At 36.7% G+C, this 18,849-nt stretch overlaps 1 long non-coding RNA gene across 1 annotated transcript; it reads left to right on the top strand.

Annotated features, from left to right (window-relative positions):
• Positions 1–10,628: 10,628 nt before the first annotated feature.
• LOC122147348 lies at positions 10,629–14,610 on the top strand. The gene is made up of 2 exons (XR_006161588.1): positions 10,629–10,926; positions 13,672–14,610. It is a non-coding gene; the product is annotated as an uncharacterized LOC122147348 (long non-coding RNA).
• Positions 14,611–18,849: the final 4,239 nt, after the last annotated feature.

Here is an 18,849-nt window from a genome sequence, read left to right as displayed (position 1 = left end):
TTACATTACATTCAAATGATTATCAAAACTAGCTAATTAAAACCAAAGAATCTTTATCAGAATGCACAATTTCACAATCTACAAGCAGAAGTTCTTGTTTTAATTGCATTTTCTATGCTAATTCCAAATATAAACCAAATATTTAATAGGAGGCCCTCCCTTCATTTCACGGCGGGTTGCTCTTGATTATTTGGGGAGAGCTGTGCAGAAAGTGCTGAAGAAACACGGAGGACGTGTGTCAATGGGTGTTTACACTTGCTCTAATTATCAACACTCCTGCTCGATCTCATATACTCAGATTAATATGTTGGAGGCATCAGGATAGCAAACTAGTGGAGTAAAATCACATCGCAGCAGCATGCGGTAATGAGCAGAGAGTCTGAGAGACAGGGCAGGGGTGTGGACATGTCTTCCGTGTGACTGGACTACTGAGATCCTCATTACTGTCGCCATCAGGAGCTCATTACGGACTTGCTGTGTGTTCAGTGAAATTACAAATGAGTTAATTTTAGGTAAAATTTAGGTTTGAAATGATAAAGAGGATTAAAGACAACATAGAATGGTCCTTGCAATGCATTTAAATGAAATAGTTTTTTCTTCAGTAGAACAGAAAACGAGTTATTTACAGCAGAACTTCCAAGCGGTTATAAGGTGACCACGACTGTGGATATTTTCAGTGAATAGCAGTTTAAATTTCAGAGCTATCATAGAGCTTTTAAATAGTAAAGAAGTTTTTTTTTTTTTTTTTGGCATCATAGCCATTGGTCCCCATCCAGTTTCACTTTATTTGTGGTGTGATTTAGCATTACATCACTTGCTCACCAAGGGATCCTCTGCAGTGAATGGGTGCCGTCAGAATGAGAGTCCAAACAGCTCATAAAAATAAAAAAAAACATTACAATTATCTGCAAGTAATCCACACCACATCGGTCCATCAATTAATGTCTTGTTAAGTGAAATGTTGCATGTTAAATTCTATTAATTTTGTTATTTATTAAAGTGGAAAAAGAGAACAAATGTTCACATGTTCATCACAGTAGCAGCAACTTATTATTATTTATTTTATTTTTTGTTGTCGTTGTGTGGATCCTCTCAGACTTAACAGCTTCCTTTACTAGCTTAATTCAGTCTGAACTGTAGTAACATTAAAGACTCCGATAGTTTCTTTTCAGGAATTTTGCTGTAAAACTAAGCACAACGTCTGATTGATGTCTTTAATTTGGCTAATTGAAAAGCCTTACACTTTGCATCAACTATATAAGGAAATATAAGAACTGTTTAAAATCTCAATAGCAGGTGAGATAATGAGAGATCAAACTGCTCAACAACAGGACTAAACTGCCTTCCTGCTATCTATGCAAACGTCTGACTCATTGAAATCCGCTAGCTTCCTCAATCAATAGAATCCTGGCAAACTGTTACAACACATTCAATAAACCTTATATGAAATGCCCATTTTTGAAGGAGGAAAATTTAGAGAGCTCCATTAAAAGAAATTCATTATTTTCCCTGTCTTCATTTATATGACCCTTGGAGATCATATGGATAATATTGTTGTCTAAAAGGGGAGTTGGCTCAAAACCTGAGGAGTAATTGAACTGCACAAGCTGTAAGCTGAATAACCAAAAGTCAATTCCAATGACAGATAGAGAGAAAGTCACGCTGATGACAAACAATTCTGACCTAGAATATAAATTAATGCCAGTAACCTGGTCAGGTGTTTGGAAAATATATGTATAAGGGTTAATTGCAGGGGGAAAAGAGTGGTTGACAATAATTTTGGCAAAGAAATCATTCCAAATCAAATGGATTATAACACCTGGAGAAAGCTGTCCATATGCATTCCCATTCATCCCAGTTCGCTCGTTTGCCGAATGCATCCCTGAAATATGTTGCTTGGTGTAAAAATGGCATTTACCAGCAAGTGTTGTGTGGTTCACCAGATCTATGAGAGAATATTATAAAATAAGGCAAGGCAAGATAATACAAGACAAATTAAAGGGTTACTTCAGCCCAAAATGAAAATTTTTTCATTGATCACGTACCCCCATGTCATTCTAAACCCGTAAAAGTTTCGATGTCTTCGGAACACAATTTAAGATATTTTGGATGAAACCTGGGAGGCTTGTGACTGTCCCATAGACTGTAAAGTATTCTCATCGCTTCATAACATTACGGCTGAACTACTGATGGCAGATGGACTATTCTGACGATGTCTTTCATACTTTTCTGGACCTTGACAGTGTATTTTACTTGGCAGCCCATGGGACAGTCACAAGCCTCCTGGATTTCATCCAAAATATCCTAAATTGTGTTCCGAAGATGACCGAAACTTTTAAGGGTTTGGAACGACATGGGGGTAAGAGATTAATGACAAAATTTTCATTTTGGGGTGGAGTAACCCTTTAAATAAAATAAAACTTTATAATAATAATAATAATAATAATAATAAATATGGAATTTACCAGCAAGGGCACAGTGTTGTGTGGTTAACCAGTTCTATGACAGAATACTACAAATTAAGACAAGATAAGACATAAATAAAATAAGAAAAAAAAAAGAAAGAAAGAAAGAAAGAAAGAAAGAAAGAAAGAAAGAAAGAAAGAAAGAAAGAAAAATGAGATTTTTCACTCTCATCATCAATATATATATATATATATATAAAACTTATATATAATATAATATAACATTAAACAAAGTATTTGCATAAGAACATTAATATTATAATTAACATATTTTGAGATCCACAAAACGAGTCAAACAAGAAAATATGATCTGATGTTCTCAAATCCCCTTTAATATGATGCACGAAAATATATGCATCAAAAATCCCAATTATTATGATAATCAGACCTTATGAATCTAAATGTTATAGAACTCTTTTATTTAGAAAGAAGTAAAACTATTTTGTAGAATAATTTGCTTGATTGGTGAACTGCTGAGTGACCTTTTCTGCAGCCTTAATGTTAGGTTAGTGATGTTAAGCTTGCAGAAGAAAGACACAGAGCGACATGTTCCTTTCCCAGTCTGAATCCTTCTAAATAAATCAGGCTGTTAGACAGCCGTTTACTCTCTATTTGTGCTCATTTACTTTCATGACAACCTCCAGGACAAATGTGACGAGTGGGGTGGGGCCGAGAGCCATGGGAACAGAGTGAGGCCGGAGGAGTAAGTGATAATGCACGACACCTGCAACACTCACCAGTCTCGAATCTCACGGAGGAGCTCCAGAAGGATAAAAGGAAGAGTGACGACAGTGCAAGACAAGAGAGGACCAGGCCTGGACTTTATTTAGTGTTTTGGTTCTGTTTGTGCATGGCAGTCGTCCGTGAGTAGCTGTCGTGCTATTTTGTGTTTGTTTATTTTATTATTAAAATCTTTAAATGTTCGACAGTTCCCGCCACCTTCTTCCCAATTGACGAACTGTGTTACAACAGGCTTCAATCATTCAGTCTTAGAACCTGATGTTTCCTTCAATAAACCCAAATGCTCATTTGAGATCTGATACTCCATGGAGCTCCTTTCCAAAGCTGTGCTGTGAGGAACAGATGAGTTATGGTTCTGGGTCTCAGATGAGACAACAAAGTGCACGAATCCTCACATGGGGTCTAAGGCATTGGCACCAGACAGAAAATCACGAGATGAGCTCCTATCACTCTGAGATGCAGCACGAATCATGTTAAAGGGGGAAAAACATTGCTTGTCTCAAGAGCATGCAGCCCATCTCCCCAAAGCTCTCACCGAGCTTGTTTTTATATGCAATCGAGAGCTGAGAGTCGCCCCCTGCTCTGCCTGACAATCAGACGACTGGTGTCGGGGAGAGGAGTGGCCCCTTGTGTTTCCATCTCTAACAAGAAAATCAGATATATCCAGCCCTCCTAGATCCATCTCATTTTCTCAATGTTTCTTTGTATTCTTCCGTTGCATGTCATGAATATGAAATTTTCATTGACAGATGACTTATCAAGTCTAACTCTTCTAACGGGGCAGAGGAATGTTCCAAAATCAATGCATCTGTTAATGGATCCCAAACTTTTAGTATCAGTTTCCCATGAGATCACACTTGAGCCATGGCTCCAAAGAGGTGTTTGAAAATCAAGTTGAAGTGTACATGAAGTGAGGTAAAAAAAAGTCTTAACTACTAGTAAAAATACTTCTATTCTGCATTTCACTATTTTTAAATAAAATAATTATAATTACCACTTACACTACTGTTCAAAAGTTTTGGCTAAAATTGTTTAATGTTTTTTAAAAGAAGTCTCTTATGCTCACCAAGGCTGCATTTATTTAATTAAGTATAAAGTAAAAACAGTAATAATGAATTATTTCAATTTAAAATAAAATATAATTTATTCCAGGCAAAGATAAATTTTCTGCATCATTACTCCAGTCTTCAGTGTCACATGATCCTTCAGAAATCATTCTAATATGCTGATTTGCTGCTAAAGGAACACTTATGATTATTATTAATGTTGGAAGCAGTTTACTGCTTAATTATTTATGTATTTGTTTAGGAACTGTGATACCTTTTTTCAGGATTCTTTGCTGAATAGAAAGATAAACTGAAAAATGTAGAACTGATGCTCATATTCATGATTTTCTTGTGATTTCAATATTAAGTTCTTAAATTATTATTATTATTGTTGTTATTATTATTATTATTTAAATAAATAAACTTTTTTTTACTTAGTAAGGAATGGTACATGCAGCATTGGAACATTGACTATTTCTGCTCATGTGTTAAACGGGTTTAAACAGGTTTTGCTCATTAACAACAACAATTACTCATTAAAAACAACAATTACTCATACCTCAACAACATCACTCATACCTCAATGCCACTTCCCTAAACAATGCAAATTTAGCTGTGGATGTGGACCACAATGACATCTTCAGCCCCCATGAGTGTCAGAATCCGGAAAACAAACTGTACTCTCAGTCTGTACTCTCTTGTTTATGCCACAAACCTTGATTAAAAATGATGTGAGGTGTCACCTCACAACCAGTGCTGGAGTAGACCCTCTCAAACCTTACACCTTGTTACCACCTTGTTATCACCTCACAGTGCCTGCAGTCTGCAGCTTCCCCTCGTCTGAGCTGCTGTCTCCGGCATGGCTACTGAGAGCTGGAGCCAGACTGAGCCCGGAGCAGATGGAACTCTCTCTCTCTCTCTCTCTCTCTGTGTGTGTGTGTGTGTGTGTGTGTGTGTGTGTGTGTGTGCGTGGCTGACTGATGAGTCATCTGGTTGACTGAGCATCAACATGTCCATTTCAGTCCTGCAGACTAACCCACACATATGAATTCACACACACACACACACACACACACACACACACACACAGAGAGAGGGAGAGAGAGAGAGAGAGAGAGAGAGAGAGAGAGAGAGAGAGAGAGAGAGAGAGAGAGAGAGAGAATGGATAACAGGTTTAAAAAGAGACGTGGCTCTAGAGGTTTGCTGCAAAAAACAGTCCACAGTCACAGTTTCAAGATGAACTGCTGCTTTGAAGAAATTGTGGCTCTTCTGCAGATAATGAAATAATGTTTCTAATAAAATTTTCTCATCCATTGATTTTTTTAAAGGTAAAAATCAGAAGGAATGGACCACTTGTAGAAAAATGAAACCGGGAAGTTGCAACATACTGTACATTTAATATGGTGGTCAACAGAATGAAAGTCCAAGCTTTTAGCTTAAGAGAACTACCAATTGCCTGAGCTGTAAATGCCATATAATTGACCACTCTAGGTGAATTTAGAATAGCACACTAATGCATATTATAAATAGATTCGCCAGAAATAGTAGAATAAGTGTGGTAGTATAATAATCAAAATTTAGCCAAAAATCTGTCACTATCATAACATTATAATATTCACATTTACACATTTGGCAAATGCTTTCATCCAAAGTGAAAAACCTTATACTGCATTCAAGGTACAGTACATTTGATCAGCACTTGCTTTCCCTATGAATCGAACCCACAACCTTACATGGCTACCTATGAATGACTGTCAGTAGAGAAACAAGCTTCTTGCCAGCATGATGGTGTAGTTATGACATCTACCAGCAGAAGGGTAAATGCCCTAACCAGCTAAACCTTGACCACCTGCTATAGACAAAAAAATCCACAATAGACTTTCTGTTCCATTCACTTCTATTCATTGTATACAAATGCAAAAGAGCATACAGACAAGCAAATATAGAAAAATGAGCTTTTTACTCCCTAGACAAGTTGAAGTTTGCAACAGAGTGTGACGTCATATACTTTTGCTCATATTCATTACAAGCTAATGAGTAAGTCATTTTGCATGCTTTAGAGATGACCACACTACAAACAAATCTAAACTAAACTGAAATGAATCAAACTGAATAGAATAAAATTATGAAGGCCCTTTTGTAACATTTTTGATCTCAAAACTTTTATTGACTCTCCAGTCAATAATATCAAAGTGGATTTTCACTATCCACTCAAATAAATTAATACAGAATAAACAAAGTATCCTGCGAATGCATTAAGATTGAAGAAATTAACATTTTTCTTCAGAAAGCAAATGCATAATTTTACAAAATATTTCTATTTCAAATAAATGCTATTCTTTTTAAAGAATCACAAAATAAAATACAATAAAATAACTGTTTTCAGCATTGATAATAATAACACCATATCAAATTAACATATTAGAAATTTCTGAATGATCATGTGACACTGAAAACTGGAGTAATGATGTTGAAAATTCAGCTTTGGATTATGTATTAAAATTATATTTAATCACCTTACTTTTCAATTTGTAACAATTAAATAAAATACTCAAATAAATATCCAATTAGTTTTAAAGCAAAAGAAACATCTATGCTACCTTTAAAATTTGATCAGATGAAGATGTCTTAGTAGACAAGACAATGTAAACATTAGATTTGTATGTGTCTACCTTCCTACCTCTGTATACTTCCTGTGAAAGCAGCATGTTTCCAGACACAAGCACTGACTGACTGACTGACTGGGCAGAGAGGCACAGACTCTGTCTGTCTGTCTCTCTAACTTTCTTTCCCTCTGTCTCTGAATAGACGTGGTATGTATTTCATAAATTTTCAGGAAGTGAGGTGCTAGGGCGGGTATGTTAATTTGCCAACGCAATTAACACTTAACACCCAGAGGACATTTAACTTTCTGGGTATATTAATTATGCACTTTGTACATACTAAAATATCCCTTTATCTTTAAGAAAATGTACTAATTAGGCCCAAAAATACAGCGGAAAGTTGTTGTTGTAGCAGAAATGTTGAAAATGAAATATTTGAAAGTAAGCAAAGAGTGTCGTCACTCCAGCCTGTTCTAAAGGCATCTTCAGTGTCTTTTATTTCTCCTCAGTTTCTCTCCTGTCTTGCAGACATTATAATGATGTAACACGTTACTGAATATAATTTCTGGAAAAATGAGTGGTGCATTAGAGCATTATCCAAAAATAATAGCCAGATGAACAATCATGTTGAGTTCTGGTCAATTGGACCTGGAGAGGAAAACAATAATTACAAAACATTGGATCTGGTCTTTGTTTTGAAAGTGTTTGAGTGAACACTGCCAAAATTATCCTCAAATAATACATTTTTCACTCAAAACTGTGGTGCATAAGTTCATATCAGTGAGGCCTATGACCAGTCAGTTCCAAACAGAAATACAAAACCTAAAACAAACAAACACATAAATAAATAATGCTGAAATAAAATATCAATATTAGATGAAAAACCTAAGCTGAAAGAAAATTAAAAAGTCTCTCCTTTTGTGTTTTCTCTCTCACACAAACTCTTTCTCTTATGGCTTTTCCTGCCAAGTTGTCAACAGGCTAGATTTGTTTCCTACATTATTATTATTATTTTTTTTTTATAAAGCACACAACAGCTGTATGTACATAATCAACAGACACAACATTTCACACAAATACACTACAATTAATTGCTACTTCTGGTAGTTCTCCTAAGCCATGTAATAGCAAAATAATAGGCTTTCTGTCCAGTACTGCTCCATGAATCAATGCCCTATTATAAGAGCTGAGGAGAGATTTGCAAATGAACATGGCTCCATGTCAGGGATACGCAGGACAGCGAAGAGACAGACACACCGAGTGACTGAGATCCCTTTTAAGTAAATCATAATAAGCTGCAATAACTGTTTTAATGGCAGGACCGAGCTCAGTCTGTGGGTGATGTAACATGTAGGACATATTTTGAAACATAAGGAAAAATCTCTGAAACAAGAAGTGTTTAAACATCAACACGCCAACTGAAGCTGTTTTACTAAAGCATATTAGTGTGAGGCTTATATTTAATTTAAGGTGCTGTAAGTGAATTTTTTTTTGTTGTTGTTGTTTTCAGCACCACATGAAATGGCCATTCCTGCACATACAGAGATAGAGATATCATACTAGACTCAAAGTCAGCACACAAAGAAAAATAGATGCTGCTAAAAAATTCCTATTTATTAGTATGAAAAAATGCAATGCCATGATGTGCATTCAAGTGATTTTGTTTGGAATAAAATTGATTAGGCTCACATAAGGTGTTAAACTTTGTTTATATATTTTCAAATAATTCATTTATTTGCTGCCATAGAGAATGATGGGAAAAGTCCATATCCTTATACAACAGCTGTGTGTGACCAGTGTTTTCCAGCAAATTGGATCACTATTCTTCATTAACACCACAAAAAAAATGTACAAGCTAAATTTGCACTGTTGTATTATGATCAATAACAATTTTAACAATCAAAATAACCATTCTTTAGAGGCATAATTCATTCATTCAAAAAAAAAAAAAAAAAAAAAAAAAAAAAAAATCTTGACAATGTGCTCACTCACAGGTCATCCAAGATGCAGATGAGCTTGTTTCTCGATCAGAAGAGATTTGGAGAAATTTAGCATTACTAGTATTATTATCACTTGCTCACCAATGGATCCACTGCAGTGAACGGGTGCCATCAGAATGAGAGTCCAAACATCTGATAAAAACATCACAATAACCCATAAGTGTAATTTCAATAATAAATGAATAATAAAAAACTAATCAAATATGATAAAATACTTTACCTTTTTTTTTTTTTTTTTTTATTCAAGTGGAAATAGAATGGCCTTTATAATCCAGAACAGTGTAATTGCATCATCTACCAGCAGAGGCAAACTGGACCATGCTAATAAGTCTAACTGTAAACTAGACAAAAGCTGCTGGAGAGAAGCCATCATTTCACACATTCAGGGTTGCTGGCATATCTCTGGATGGCAAGTGTTGGAGAGAGACCATGTAGTTTAAGGTAAAACATATCAAAATGGCTGAAATCATGTACAGCACTGAGTCTGCTGAGAGCTTGTCTCTTGTTATCGTTAGGGCATATGACACATCTGTCTGCTGGGAGTGAGTGCATTAGATATGCATTCACATCATTATGAAGACCTTCCACTTCAACATGAGTGTAGATGGCAGATGGGCTTTCTCACAAAAATGATACTCTCCTTTTCAGTTCTGTTGACACTGACAAATTCCACCTGCAAATCAGGCCCGGAGACCATTGTTCTGGTCTCCTCGCAAAAAATATTCATATATAAGAGAAGTAGGTTGGTACTCCTTATGGAATTCTGAGCATCATCTCATGGAGTGAGAGATCTATCTGTGAGATTTCCAGGGACTTAGAAGATCCGTTTACAATTCCAGTCACTTCAGCAACTGACGTGGGATAGCCAGAGGAGCTAAAAAGTGTTTCTTATTCTTTGTGTCATCTGCCGAGGTCAAAGTTCAGGTTTATTTATGTAGCAGCGCTCAATTCATCTATGTGCTGTTTACTCTGGGCTGCCCTGGACACAGTCACAGTGTGAGATGCGGTCAGAGGTACATGCTCTCAGCACTGGCTGTTTGTCCAGAGCAGTGCTCGTGTCACTCACTCTTACTGCAAATACAGAGAACAGACTCAAGCTAACAAAGAAGAGACGAATGCCAATAATTGAGTTTATTTTAGATGGACAGGATTGAAGAGTGTGGAGAGCATGACAAAGTTTGATTATGTTGTTCTATCTATCTATCTATCTATCTATCTATCTATCTATCTATCTATCTATCTATCTATCTATCTATCTATCTATCTATCTATCTATCTATCTATCTATCTATCCATCCATCCATCCATCCATCCATCCATCCATCCATCCATCCATCATTCTACCCATCATTGTATCTGCCTAACTATCTTTGTTCAACCATCCATCTATCAGTTCATACATCTTTCTGTCCATCTATCCATCTATCATCCATCCATCTGCCATGTGCAAATCTATTGTTCTGTCATTCTATCTGTTATATTATTTGATCTACCTATCATCCTATCTCCACCTCATTAAAAATACAGTTGAGGTTCTGTGTTTGATCCTCTACAAAAATGTGATGAAAAACTACAAAACTAAGGCAGATGCAGGTCAACAACTCTATGTTTTTTACTTTTACTTAATTTTTGTTTTAGAGGAAAGGTGTAATGAAAGGCGAGGGGTAAATGCCTGTCCTCTATCCACTGCTGAAGATGCTGTGTGGAGGAGACACATGCTGCCACAAGCTGCCCGCCACAGGAACACACTGAGCCCGGTCTGTTCAACAGCGGATGGGTGCCTCGGTTGGGTGCCTGATTAGAAATATGGTTAATTTTCAGCAAAATCTGGCTTCCTCCTTGACAGCTAAAACAGAGCTAACACACAGTTGTGGGACGACCCCAACCGCTGAGTAACGGGTGAGACAGTTCGAGTTTTACTTGTACATTCATAGACATACGGGAAGGTGCTGAAGAACAGGTGCAGGAGTCAATGTTCGGTCACTGTCAGCAGGAAAAGACTTTGAAAAACTGCGAGAATGCAAAAAATTATGGCATAATTGAAGAAAATATGCTAACCAACCAAAGACAGGTAATTCAAAACCATTGCTTGCTTGTTACATAATTCTTCTATAAATTAATTTTTATATGAAATTCTGCTGCATTCATGCTGACATTTCAGAGAAAATGTGAGTTTTAAAGATGCTGTAAGCATCCGTTTTTTATGAAAGAAAGAAATTAGTAATTAGAAATTAAGTATCAGTTTTAACAAAATATTAAGCAGCACAACTGTTTTAAGTATTGATGATAATAATAATAATAATAATAATAATAATAATAATAATAAATGTTTCTTGAACAGCAAGTCATCCTATTACAATAACATTTGAAGGATCGTGTCACACTGAAGACAGGAGTAATGATACTGAAAATTCAGCTTTAATATACTAGGAATAAATTATATTTTAAAATGTATGGTTATTTTAAATTGCAATAATATTTCACAGTATTACTACTTATTTCTGACTTCTACATTTTAAAAAATCTTACCAAACACTGTCTTTTGAAGTGGTAGTGTGCATGGTTTACGAGAACATGATGCATTGTTGCTTTACCACCTGATGATGGAATCAATGTCAACTGCTGATGTCAGCTGCTGATAGTTTCACATTTGTGACCATCTGCTGCCCATCATAAAAAGCACCACCCTTGAGTCTGGCAGAACAAATAGAGCACAGAGCCAGAGCCGGGTCGCCTTAAAGAGATAGTCCACCCACAATAGAAAATTCAGTCATTATTTACTCACTAATTTTTTGCATTTAGTTAGATTTCTGGCGGGTCTGGCAGCTCAGAAATGCTGAAAAGAAAACACGTAGCAAATTTTCCCATGATACCATAGACCTGAGAAAGCAGGAGAAAGGCAAGGAGGAGGTGAAGACGAGTGGAGCAGAGGGTCTGAGGAAGCGTCTGGCCAGGATCCGCAGACGTGATTCCCCAGCCTTTTTTAATTACATTGTGCAGTACAACGTGAAAAGGTGTCAGATAGCCAGAGAAGCAGATCTGTGTTAATGAATGAAAACAGATGGACTCGACTGCAAGTTGCAGAGACTGCCAAGAGATTTGGGGAGGTGTAGAGAAAGAGGGAATACTGAGACAGTATATATACAATATGAGAATAATAAAGAGGACAGAAAATAAAAAGAGCAAGAAAATAAGAGGGCGCAGAGAGAGTGAGAGAAAGTAAAGATGGAGAATATGTTCAGTCTCATGTGAATATCCCAACAGAATAAGAAACCAATACCAGATCCGTGAGCCTCTAGGCGAGAAAGTCATCTCAAACACATGCATGGAGGAAGACAAAGTGATGAAGATGATGGAGTGGATAAAGGACTAAGGGACAGGGGTGTGAGTCAGAGAGTGACAGAAGAAAAGCAGACTGAAAAGGAGGGAGGTGTGTGAGCAAGGGCCATCGGTGATGTGAATTAGCTGTAGTTGGATGACTGCAGGGATTAGGACACCCGGAGAAATGGAGCTGCTGTTTAGATGAGGATATAGTATTTTTGACAGCATGATCCTTCATGGCCCACCTCCTTAAACACACACACACACACACACACAAATGGAGATGCTATTGATTTTCAAGGATTTGCCTGTGCAGATCTGGAGACATGCTCTGCCTGCCCAGTGGTCCTTTACATATTAGTTGTGTTTTCTTTATAAATGACTATGTTCTCATTTACTTTTGAGCTCTGACATGTATGTTTCCATCACTGAACTCTCTGCCTGACTGAATATATCATAAGATAATATAAGCATTATAATGCAGACTGTGAACCAGCGTTGCTCAAAATTTGTAAAATGAGTGTGGAAATTAAAAAAAAAATAATAATAATAATAAATCAACATGGGTACATTCTGGTAAATGACGGGATCTTCTACCCCAGGTCCAGAGAAGCTAATTTATTAAATATAATGAAATAGCAATTTATATAGGTGCCATTTCAAACTTACACTAAAATTTAAAAGACTGCAATCTATATGATTTTTCAATGTTTTTGAATTTGAATATATTTTAAAATGTAATTTATTCCTTTGATGGCAAAGCTGAATTTTCAAATCCATTAATTTTCTTCATTGTCACATGATTCTCTTGAAATTCTATTAGAAATAGAAATATTTGTAATATTATAAATGTATTTACTGTCACTTTTGATCAATTTAATGCATCCTTGCTGAATAAAATTACTAATATCTATTTTTCTGTGTGTAAATCCTATAAAGCTTAACCCACCCCCTTTTTCCCAAAATTTTCAAACAAGCCTTTTTCAACTTTTTTTCAACATCTTTCACATTCAAAGCTGACAAATTTAACTTTTTCCAATTAACAATATATTTGAATTCAGTTTTTTTTTTTCTTTTTTTGTTTTAATTTAATTATCATTTTATTACATTAATTTTGTTACATTCAAATTTGAATCACAATTCTGCATCCTGTCTGCTTCCTCAATTCCAATTACATTCAAATTCAGGATTCAGATGTTCTCAGTTAAATTCTGTCTGATGCACAACCCTAATTCATTTGTTGGCTGGGTCAAATATTTACTTGTTAGCATGGCCTAGTTTGCTCTTGCTGAGAGATGCTGTAACTACACCATATGGACCTAAAGATCAGTTTTCTCCATTTATAGCCTTTTAAAAATTGCAATATGTTTTTCTTGCAACATACAAATGTTAAACATTGCACTATATTATTGTTTTGCCATAGACTTTTAAGGGCTCTTAAATGTATAAAATGAACATGCATTTAATTCCCTGTCTGCTGTCTTTGACGTTACAGCTCAGAATAGTTGCTAATGACGGGGTTGCGACCGTTTGAAGGCCGGTAGGTTTTCTCAGTTCGCTCACCATTGGCAGATGTGGCAAAAACAATGGACCCTGGACAGTGGGATCGATCAAGACTCGATTATCGGCAGAGTTAATTCTTCAAGCACCTATAGGAGAATTATGAATGCGGCCTGGGTGAAGCTGAGTGGAGGAAAGACAGGTCATTCTCACCTCCACACTGCAAGCAGTGACTGATTGAAGCGTTATGTGCCTAATGCCACCCTGAACCATCAGAGAAGACTGAACTAAACAACCGACTAAACTAAACTTCTGAACAAAAGCTCAGATGCAAAATATCATAGATCTGAGCTCAATAATACCATCAGATACTGGGACAAGGCAGAGACAAAGTCTAGAGGATTCATTCATTCATAATTTTATTTGTTAAATGAATACATTTATTATGTATTATCCCAGACTGCCATATAGTGATGCATCATGACCCTATACCACTTAAAGTACATTTAAAGTACCCCTGTTATGCCATTTCCAGTATTGCCTTTCATGCAGCGTTTAATGTAGCTGTATGTGAATGTAAAGTTGTAAAGCTGAAAATGCACGATAAATAAAGTTGTCACCCAAAATAAAGAATGGACTCTGAACAGCTGAAACGAGTCGTTAGGAATTTGAATCCCACTTCTGTGATGGCTATACCTCACTGGGTAACACATTTGCATAATGCGTGCCTATGTTCTACGTTGGCTGACCGCGAACAACTTGATCCGCCCTCAAACATGTCATTCTACTGACGACTGCTTCTCTAATCTCGGGGAGTTCAACGCAGGATTCACAAAATGCTTGCTGTTGAAAGATGGATCAGTATCCAGTTTATTGGGACCAGCTGTTCCACTGAATCACAACCTGTAAGCATGATAAATAATAGATGTTTAGATGTTTAGAAAAATACAGAACCATTGAAATATGCACATCGTTTCTGACACACGCTGTACACCGTAGACCAATCACAACAAACTAAGACATCTGACCAATCAGAGCAGAGCAGGCTCATGGAAAGGAGGGGTTTAGAGAGATTGAATCTTTGAACTGTTTCAAGCAAATCGTTTGAGAATCATCGTTTTTTGACCTTGCATGTAATCCTATTGTAGGAGACTCCCAAAACAATATTATGAACCGTAAAAATGGCATAATAGGGGCACTTTAAAAAGATAAGGAATTAAATTAGAATAAATAATTATCTAAATTTGAATAATTGTTGAAAACAAATAGATTAGGTTAGAAATTAGAAAGTGAACAATATACAGTATATATATATTTTAAATTAATACATCAAATACTATCAAGTATCAAGAGTTTATTTAGTCCACAATACACCAATCTGATGTTCAAGTTATTCATACTTGTAGATTTTAAAAGACCTGGGTACTGTGAGATCTCACTATACTATAATAAGTGAATTAAAAATCAGCATTTACAAACTGGCATATTACAGCAACACCTTCATTTCATTATAATGTGGTGTTTTAGAGATATTATTACAAACAAACAAAAATGAAGAAAAATGGCAGAAAAAGAGGGTAGTTGACAGTCAGTGGAATGGCGGGTATGAAGTTGGGCCTCTTGGGCAGCACTGCTGATACAGAGACTCCATAGATCCCTCTCTGAGCTTCATTTGTTCAGCTCATTAGATATTGAGCAAGTGGCAGATTTGTGTGATCGCCGATAAAATGGCTCCCCTACACTGTGAAATGCCTGGGAGCATGCAAAATACCACACACACACACACACACACCACACACACACACACACACACACACACACACACACATACACACACACACACACACACACACACACACACACTTTCCAGATCTTTGTCTTGAACACACACAAACACACACACATTAGCACGCAATTATATCCATCCTTCCATTATAAGACTCAGTGACTTAAGAGGCAGTTTTTTTTTTTTTTTTTTTTTTTATTTTACGACTGTATTTTCACATTTGACTCTATTCACTGGCAACCCACTGTCAGTTTGGTAAGCCAGGCATGGGATTCTCTAGAGTTTTCATTATGGCTTAAATTTAAAAAAAGCAACATCAATTGATAAAGAATAAAATGTATTATATACATACATGTTTATGAGCATGTGCAGTAAATGTGCTATAAAGTTTTAAAATCTTGAAGTGTAAGGCCGTTTGAAGTTTAAAGGTGCGGTATGTAATATTGACAGCTATTGGTTGAAATGAGTACTGCGATCCAAATTCAAAATATTGGAGAGAGTTATTTCTCTCGCTGCCTCCTCCTGCAGATAAGCCGCTCACCTGGGTTGCCAGATTGAGGACACACAACAGGAATTGGTCATAGAGATTTTTTTTAGATCTTTTTAGGTCGGGTAGAATCTGCGATCTCTGGCCCAGTTTGTTTGCTGGCTTCCATGGCTGCGGTATGCTGTTTTTTTCCGCCAACTGGCAACACGGGGTGTTGAAATATTGGGTAAATTGGTGGTCGATGGAATCACACGGACCAAAACAAAAACAGACATTCCAACACGGAACACACATTTCAAAGTAAAATAACTGACTGTTGCATTGTTTGTTTGTTTGTTTTTTTAGAGAGAAACAAGAGGTCAACAAATTACGTAGATAACCTGATTTTTCCTAGCAAACACATTTCAAGTATTTATGGGAGTGAGAACCGTATTCCATAAGTAAATTCTCACCCATACATTTTCAGGACTTACAACTGTATTTTTGGCAAAGCCCTGCTGTATGAACAAAACCAATGATACAACATGCTCACTTTATATAAACAGATCTGATAGATCTCATTTTTTTAGACATTTTTCAAAAATATAAAGCCTATATATCGCACCTTAATGTTTGTTCATGCACTGAATTTTTGTTTTTACAATCGTGCAATTGTTGCACAATAGCTTACACAGCGTAAGCCTGATTTTGTGAGCTGTATGTGAGGCGGCCTTTTACACCATGTTCACACATACTCTGTTTGCAGTGCGCATGCAGTCCATGTGCGGCACGTAAGCAGTGCAGAAGCAGCAGGTTCTTACTGTGCTTTCACACAGGAGTCTGTAACTGATCCGTGGCTGTTTACTACAAACACAACAATTATCCATTATTTTGATTTCAAATCCAAACATTGTTAATTAAAATGCTTTTATAGCATTGTGATTCTTTTTTTTTTTTACACAGTGCAGTAGCTAATACAATCTTTCATAGACATTTTAAATGCAATAAATATAAGAAACACGTGTTTGTGGGGCCAGACCAGTACCCATACTGGGACCTAGAATATCCCACAATTGCTTCATAAGTGGAACCAGTATGGGTCTTATATGCGTTGCTCAACTGGGCCCTCCATTAGCCCCAGTCAGGCCCCATATGAGATTCATATGGGCTAATTCAGATGGGGCCCACATGGAACCCATGGGCAAACCCACGTAGGGCCCATATTTACAGCCCATATGGGGCCCACACACGCCCCATGATAGAATGTTGGCTGGGACATTATTCAGTGCTTTTTACTTTTGCATTTACTTCTAGATTTATATATTAATTTGCTCAAGCAAGTGGCAAAACATTTAAACTACTTTTCCTACATTATCAAAGACATTCTAAGTTAAAACTTACCATTGACAGATACAGTCAGCTCTACTGCCTTTTCTTTTGCATTTAATTCTTTATTACAAGCAAGAATGCAGTTCATAAAGAACTTTGTTTTCCTACCTCCACGAGTGTTGTCTATTATTGCCTTGTTTATCTAATAGTGCTCTTTTCCTTTAAACCTAGCCAAAAAGCCACAGCCTATGTTGACTGTGAAACACAGTAGACTTTAATTATATGCATTTGTGACCCTGGACCACAAAACCAGTTTTAAGTCGCTGGGGTATATTTTTAGCAATAGCCAAAAAAAAAAAAAAAAACATTGTATGGGTCAAAATTATAGATTTTTCTTTTATACCAAAAAACATTAGGATATTAAGTAAAGATCATCTAGATTTGATTTGAAGCCGTTTGCACATTTTGAGAGAAAGAGAGAGTGCGTGCAGTGATTCACTCATGCTGATTGTGAAACTATGTATCACAGAAAGATTTTTTAAATTAGGTACTTTATAAGTTATTTAATGAAGAAATATGAACTGTACCTCACCTTCAAAATTACAATTATTTCACCCATGCCGGACAGAGACGGTGCCTCTGCATGTCGTGCCAAACCTCTCAGAGTTTAGCCAATTAATTATCATCATTTTGACATTCGCAATCGCAAACACTCTGCTGCGCTTTCATGTCATTGACATACAGCAGCAGATAAACCCCTGTTTGATCCGTCATAGGACGTTAAGGTGTTAACGGATTAGTTTTGGCATCAGAGGCGAGTCAGTGTGTATAGTTTCAGACGCTGTGACTCTCTCCACACTGCACTTTCCCCCTGAGGTGCAACAGAACACTGGTGAAGGACAGAGAAACACTTTTTATATGTCAGCTCTTCTGCTGCGATCACTTTTGCTCTATAAGGTTCTTAAAACTGGTGGGCAAAGAGAAAACCACAGGGGCACATCACATGATGTCATCAGAAATAAGGGGTTATTTAACTGCAAATGCAGAACTGGTGCACATTTAAGTCTTTTAGGCCTTCTTTCTGCTCTTTAGTATTATAATCACAAACTGATATGTGGTAAATAAGTAAATAAGTATCATTTTATTCCCTTATAATGTTAGTTAAGGTTTCTTTCACCAAAAGCAGCCATAATGTAGTCTACTATAGCCATTTTCCACAATTTCTGATAGTTTTTACTCAAGTTTTTGTGACCTTGCAAACTATATATATAGTACTACTGAGCCCTGGAGCCTGAGCCCAATTAAATATCTGACCAGGTTCATGAGTCGGCAACAATGACCATCGCCAAGAATGTATTTGTGGAGTTTGAGGGCATGCATGGAAGCCCCACCAACACTCCCACCACTGCATGTGAGGTGAATATGGATCCTGGGAATTTATTGTACCAAAATGAGGAGGTAAATTCCCTTTATCCTCTGCCCCCACTGGTCTTGTCCAGTCAGAAGTTTCTAGGGCCCCCCACGGTTCCACCCAGTCCAGATTCTCCTGCGTCTCCACTGGTTCTCCCCAGCGCAGCATCTTCTACATCTCC

Source organism: Cyprinus carpio, chromosome A13 (genome assembly GCF_018340385.1).
Source record: "Cyprinus carpio isolate SPL01 chromosome A13, ASM1834038v1, whole genome shotgun sequence".
NCBI lineage: Eukaryota > Metazoa > Chordata > Actinopteri > Cypriniformes > Cyprinidae > Cyprinus > Cyprinus carpio.
Note: the sequence above shows the minus strand (reverse complement) of the source record. Positions and strands in the feature narration are given on the sequence as shown.